Source organism: Aplysia californica, unplaced genomic scaffold (assembly GCF_000002075.1).
Source record: "Aplysia californica isolate F4 #8 unplaced genomic scaffold, AplCal3.0 scaffold00087, whole genome shotgun sequence".
In the NCBI taxonomy this organism is placed as follows: domain Eukaryota; kingdom Metazoa; phylum Mollusca; class Gastropoda; order Aplysiida; family Aplysiidae; genus Aplysia; species Aplysia californica.
This window is the reverse complement of record NW_004797357.1, coordinates 1,086,836-1,093,911: the sequence shown is the minus strand read 5'-3', so window position 1 is coordinate 1,093,911 and position 7,076 is coordinate 1,086,836. Positions and strand designations below refer to the sequence as shown.

General features: G+C 39.3%; 1 protein-coding gene across 1 annotated transcript in view; it reads left to right on the top strand.

Annotated features, from left to right (window-relative positions):
- Positions 1-5,680: 5,680 nt before the first annotated feature.
- LOC101860316 (graves disease carrier protein) overlaps positions 5,681-7,076 on the top strand; it is a 15,616-nt gene continuing 14,220 nt past the window's right edge. Inside the window, exon 1 of the mRNA XM_005094678.3 lies at positions 5,681-6,055. The gene's annotated coding sequence lies outside the window, so the exon portion shown is untranslated. The remainder of the gene's footprint in view (positions 6,056-7,076) is intronic.

The following is a 7,076-nucleotide window of genomic DNA, read 5'->3' as shown; positions in this document are numbered from 1 at the left end:
CTCGAACCCAAAGCCAATTTTGATCACCCTATCGACATGACGGTAATTAGCCGCTAACAGTGTCTGGCGAATTCTCAATCATTGCGAATGACTTACGGTAGTGTTGTTAGTCCCTTGTTCTTGAGGTCAGCTGGTAACATGTACAACAATGCGTCATACTGGAGGTCTGTTCAGGGATAAAAGATAGCGGCTATCATATCAAGCTTGTGAAATCTCTCTCTCTCTCTCTCTCTCTCTCTCTCTCTCTCTCTCTCTCTCTCTCTCTCTCTCTCTCTCTCTCTCTCTCTCTCTCTCTCTCCCTCTTTCTCCCTCTCTCCCTCTTTCTCCCTCTCTCTCCCCCTCCCCCCCTCTCTCTCTCTCTCCCTCTCTCCCCCTCCCTCCCCTCTCTCTCTCTCTCTCTCTCTCTCTCATAGACTCTAGCTCTACCCATGAGAGTGAGAAGGATGGATACATAATACAAGCCTATCGACAAACCAACAAACAGCAACAGCGAAAAAGGGAAAAAGAAGTACAAGTTTACCAATACCAATATCATCATCTTACTATTATCCAAGATTATCACAACAAGAAAACAACCCCAAACGCAAAGACCGACTCACACAAACACACTCACACATGCATTCTCAATGTGTTGTAGACTATTAGTATTATAGTCTATAATAACTTGGTAACAATTATCAGTTATCTCGTTACGAATCCTACAAACGATGAACTCCACTGAGCACGGTCATACCGTTGAACCTGTATAAACTATTATCATTCAGGGAACACGTGTTTTGTGTCGATGGTTTCATAGACAGGCGATCGTCAGAGCAGTCAGAGCAGAGTTGGACTGTAAACATAATATAATCTGTGTTTTGGTGGCCTACTTTCATAACCCTTCTATACAATGCTTTAAATTATTCTTTCTGGAAATCTTCTTCGCCGTCGCTTTTCAAAATTCTTGCAAATAAACTTGGGAGAAGTTTAGATAATGATATTATTAAAGACTTATGACATAAATTTTGGAAAAATTTCGTTTGAAAAAAAAAAAATCGTCATTACAGCTCTAATTTCTGGGAACGTACTTTTTAAAAAAATAGTTCTTTGAGGGTGATGAATTAGCAGTTTACGCGTATCACCTCAGGCATTTCAAAGCCAATAGCCAAACCAATACTTAACTGTGCGGTGGCGGAGCAGTTAGTGCGCTCGTCTCCCTAGCGGAAAGTCCGGGTTCGACCCTCGGTTCGGGCACAGATTTTTTTTCACCCCCTCCTGCCCACCCAGCAGTAATGGGTACCTGACTTCGAGTTGGGGAAGTAAATGCGGCGTGGAAAGGAACTGGCCAACCTAGCACAATATTATGCCGAAGGCCCACGAAGTTGTCTCACTAACATGGCAATCCCCAAAGTCCGGATCGGAAGTGGGAACAACTTTACTTTTACCAAAACTGTTCGGTTCTTCAAATCCTCCTTTGTCTCTAGCAGGACTGGACCCCAAACAATTTAAGATACCTCAAGTCACTCGTTTGTATAGGTAACAAAAGGAAATCAAATTCAACTGTCATCTTCGGGAGTAAAATCAATTGTGGGCTAAATCTATTTATTCGGGATTTTGTCCGGCTTCGGCGTGGCTCATGTTTTTTGCGACAGGTCCGAGTTAGGCCAAGAGTTTCGTAAGGTTGCCTTGAAACTCAGCTAAAACACCGTTGTTGGAATGTTGAATAGATTAGAAGTCTAGTAGGACTATGTCGATACCTGGAACTCTTGCTAAATGGCAGCTTACTGCAAGGCAGTATTTCTATACACCGAAGCAATACGACTAGATCTAGATCTATTTAGCACGATTTAAAAGAAAATTAGATCGAAGAGAAAGCAGTGCACAATCCACTTTATCCTTAAATTCATGGAAGTGCATTCTCTTCCACACCCTTTATTACGATTTTGAATCACAATAGGAAAAGGCACCCCCCCCCCCAACCAACAAACAGTGACACGTTTTGTACATGAAGTAAAAGACTTGTAGTATCATACGGTCCCTCGTACGTATTCATATCACGTGATACACACCAACAATGACAATGAAGCGCGTTGTCACTGGTGTCAGTTGGTATTACAAGTAAATCTCATAATGTATAATCAGTAGATCTCATAGATGTACACTATAGGTTTAAAAGGGGGTAACTCTATGGTAGATCTAGATTTAATAGTCATGCACATAAATTGCATCTAGATCTAGATAGCGTATTTCCACTGCGAAAGTACAATAATACAAAGAACACAGTCATGTACCATACGGTTCAAACCCCCCCCCCCCCCTCTGTCTGTCTGTCTGTCTGTCTGTCTGTCTGTCTGTCTGTCTGTCTGTCTGTCTGTCTGTCTGTCTGGCTGGTTTTTCCCCCTCTCACTCTCTCTCTCTCTCTCTCTCTCTCTCTCTCTCTCTCTCTCTCTCTCTCTCTCTCTCTCTCTCTCCCAGTACATGCCTGAGTACAGACAGTCCCACACAATACTTCACATACTTGCACACAAACCCACGAACACATCCATGTGGACTGTGGACACACATGAGCCACTTGTTACAGAACACCATGAAAAAAAATCTATACAAAAAGAACATAATGTGTATTGGGAATGTCGGTCATTACTATTACACATTAAAGCTAGCCAGAAACAAAATGCGTTTTTATAGCGATATGCCTAATTTGAATTTTGATTATGTGGTCGACTTCCGTAATGTGCTGATAATGCGTTCCACAGGGAGGAGGCGTGGTGTGGAAAAGCTCTCCCTCCAGGTCTCGGAGTTTTATTCTGGACAGGTTTTAATTGTCTGTTCTTGGCTGACCTGTAAAGCAGAGGCGGTATGTATTCGATGGCCAGCCATTTTCCAAAGATAAGATAAGATGATGTTTTATAGTTTTAATGTGAAATTTTCCTTGGCTGTACATGAACGGTACACATAGGCCTATATAGATCTACATAGGCTATTTTATTTCAAAATGTATACTATACACCTAGGCTTATCACTTTCATAAACATTCAATATCAAGGGATAAATAAAGCTGACAATAATACATATCAACCGAGATGAATCTTTCAACCACATATAGGCCTAGGAATTTATATCAGAACATAAGAATTATATTGATTGCAATTGCAATGATAATAAGTTTGGTTTTTAAAAATCAACAGCGAAACACATTGTTGTTTATTTCGACAGCAACCTTATTCCAGATAGGAAGTAACTTCTTTTGTATCTTTATTTCTTTGTTCTTAGTGGGTTTTTTTGTGATGCAATGCTGTTGACTGACACATTGGGCAGCTGTCTTTTACAGAATACGTGTTTGACATGGAGCCAGTGCCGTTTGATCAACCCAACCTTGAGTGTTATACCTTATGCCCTTAAGTAGTTAAAAAAATAGAAGTACGCGCTCAAATTAATTCTGGAGTATCTGTAATCTGTTCATCGTTTCCAAAATAAAGAGAATCGCCATAGTCTAGGCATGAACGTACATAGAGAAGATGGGGGTTTTAAAGGCATTGACACTCAGTTAAGTTTGACGTTTGTCCCGTTATGCGAGTTTCAAAATAAATTAATGCGAGTTTCAAAATAAATTATTGCTTTTCATGGTTCACATAATGGTGCATAGTTTCCTGTCAAAATAAAGTCCTACATAAGATTCTGTGAAAAAGATGTTCTCTTACTCAGTGGAGATAATATCTCATACATTATTATTATTATGATCAACATTGTATGACAATATCCCTGGTTTGGTATTGTGGAATATGACTTATCGGTCTTACCATGAACCTAATTGATATCATCCAAATCTTTACGCCAACATTGTATTTTTTCCATGCTGGTATTTGACAATAGTAATTTGTAGGTAAAATAAATTTGTACAATTGAGTGTTGTCCGCCTACGACATGTGGTCATCACGCCTCCATATTACTGAACCAAGATGTTTCGAGAATACGTCAAGTATAAGTATAATAAAATAGTGTCAACAAAATTGATCTGAGCACGGATTCCCGGAGCACAACAAAAGGTAGGCTGAAAGTGGACGGCATTTCACCATTAACAAACTTTGTGCGATCAGACAGGTGGGACTCAAACCGTTGAAGAACAGTCCCAGACATACCAAAGCTTTAGCCTAACACGAATGAAAGCCTGGTCTCTCTCTCTCTCTCTCTCTCTCTCTCTCTCTCTCTCTCTCTCTCTCTCTCTCTCTCTCTTCCCCCCCCTCTCTCTCTCTCTCTCTCTCTCTCTCTCTCTCTCTCCCCCCCTCTCTCTCTCTCTCAGCAAGTGTAGACCCTGAATGATTTATGGAGTCAGACGCAGCACTTACATTTACAGCGAGCAAGGCAAGAACGGACACCTTTGGCAGCTTCCACATATATAAGATGTCATTATGTTCTTTTAAAAGTGCAGTTTCTGTTGTGAATCTCTCCGGAAGCCAACTGATGTCTGATATTAGGCCTATATCGTTTTCTTCAAGGTGAAAGTTTTAAATCCAGAAATGACAATTAGGTTTTAATTAAGATTTTAGACGTATGGTATTTTTAGACTGACCTGAAGTTCCTATACTCATTCAGGATAATAATAATTTTATTATGATTATGTCTTTGATTGAGGTGTTCCAATACACGCTTAAAGCACGACTAGGGCACTACTGAAACGAAAGGAATGAATAATTAATTATAATAGCTGTTGTAAAATCAATAACAATTTATTGTCAAGAAGGTTGACTTATAATAGGTGTTGGAATTGGGTCAAGGCAACATGACTATAATATGGTGGTGACTTCTTTGACTGTGTCCCAGGAAACAGCATAAAACCTTGGGCAAAGTTTATTATTTTAATAAAATCTCTAGGCTCTGATTGATTAATTATAATAGTCGCACTTGCTCTAGCGGTCATTTAAATTGTTATTAAGATAGTAACTTGTATAAACGACACCACTTCCCAACCCCCCCCCCCCTTTGCTGTTTTTGCATTAAAATGACACGTGTAAGTGTAAATAAGAAGTCCACCTGTCTGAGACAACAACTTTTCTCCCCGACAATTGATGGCCGTCTTAGACAATTTCGATTGTAGTCTGTTGATATATTAAAATTATTGATATAGAGCGTCAATTCAGCTGGCATATGCTGTCAGACAATTACACATTCCCCCCCAACGCAGCACCTGAACTTGGAGTGAAACCTTGTTAGTATAGACGTGCATAAAGTGAAAGAGTTAAAGGATCTTTGAATGAGCCAAGCTGTGGCACAGCATCTTTTGCACAAAAAAAAACAAAAAACAACAACAACAAAAATCTCAAAAGGTAGGTTCTGTAAAAAGTACTTAAATGTATCGTTGTGATGATAACACTATTTTCACTAGAAATTTAAATGTATAACAACACGCATACAATTGTAAACACTACCACAATATGCAATTTTAATATTAAAAAAGTGCTTCATATTCTCCTGAAAAAATATTGCTTGTTTGGCATATAAACGTCTTTTAACAGCGTTTTGACGATGAGTATGATACAAGGCTATCAATTTACTAGTACTACATATTTGGGAAGTAAACATTGAAATTAATATCATGCCCGTGGGGCAGACTGTGCAAAGCGCAGTGGCATAATTAATTAGAAAAAAGCATTATGACATGGGGTTTGTCGACGATTGAACCCCCCCCCTCATGATTATTAATTGCTTGATATGTTGTCCATCCAGAATATACTCAATTTATAATGTTGATATATAAAATCAAAGCGCATTTCTCTCAGATATTTAGACCTAGATCTAGACTCTATGGGGTTTTTTTTTCTTTTTTACTCTATGACCTTGCGTCCTCATTTCTTTCGACCTTCGACTTGACTTCGAAGTTCGAAGCGAAGAAGACGGAGATTGGTGCTCACCCCGCATAGAAGAGCTATCACGCCACAAGGGTTATGTCCCTTCCCGTTTGCGACTTTGCGATGAATGAGGCCACCCTGCTGTCCGCCCTCAGATCAGATTGACTCTCTACTCTCTAGGCCTAGGCAAGTCTCTATCATAGCCCTTGGGCCCTTTCTACCAGTCAGCAGTGAGTGTTGCACAGCTGATCCTTTCGCTATGAATCATAACCACAACTTCCTTGTTTAGGATAGACTGAAGAATTATTTATGACAAGTTTAGATCCTGTTTTATGGTCATAAATCTAGATCTAGGTATCTTGATCTATATATCTAATTCTAGATCTAAATATTATAGACTCTAGATTCTAGATCTAATCTAGATCTAGATCTAGATCTAGATTAGAGACATATTATATTTGCAAGGTAAGTGATCAAGTTTTTTTATTTTTAAGGAAGTCTTCTCTCTTGTCTCTGTCTTCTCTGTGAAGTGATCAAACCAAGAGTGAACATTTGCGATCATTGATGATTCAACTTCAACTAGAATCTAGATCTAGATCTAGATCTAGAAATCTAGATGATCTCTAGTCTAGATCTATCTAGATTTTTTATTTTTTCTAGATCTAGATCTAGATCGATCTAGATCTCTAGAATCTAGATCTAGATGATAGGGTGATGATAGATTCTAGATTCTAGATTTAGATCTAGATCTAGATCTAGATTCTAGAAATCTAGATCTATAGAGAGGAGGGAGACCATGGGAAGATTGAAGAATGGCCGTCGTTATTCGGACTCGAGTCCGAATATGAAAAAATGTTATTCGGACTCGGGTCCGGAAAGAAGGAAGTGTCTTTGTTCTATAGATCTAGATCTAGATCTAACGTTCAGTGCTTCCAATTCTTCGCCATTTTTTAGTTTCCCCCCCACACCTTTTCTGCCTCCGATGCCTGCCGCCTCATTAATACGCCCCCCCCCCATGTTTCCCTCTTTCTTTGTTGTAGAAAAAGGTAAAATTGAAGATTAGCAGACCACCTGGCACCTGCATATTATGAGCTGTGTAAAAAAAAAAAAAGACGGATTCGTTCAAATACACAAGCCTGTGTCATCTCGATTGTTTACCAAGAAAAAGTTGTGTTGCTATGTAGAGCTGAGCATACGGCAACTTTTGATTTCATTGACCAGCGCACAATTCATTACGTAGATCTACGTCAA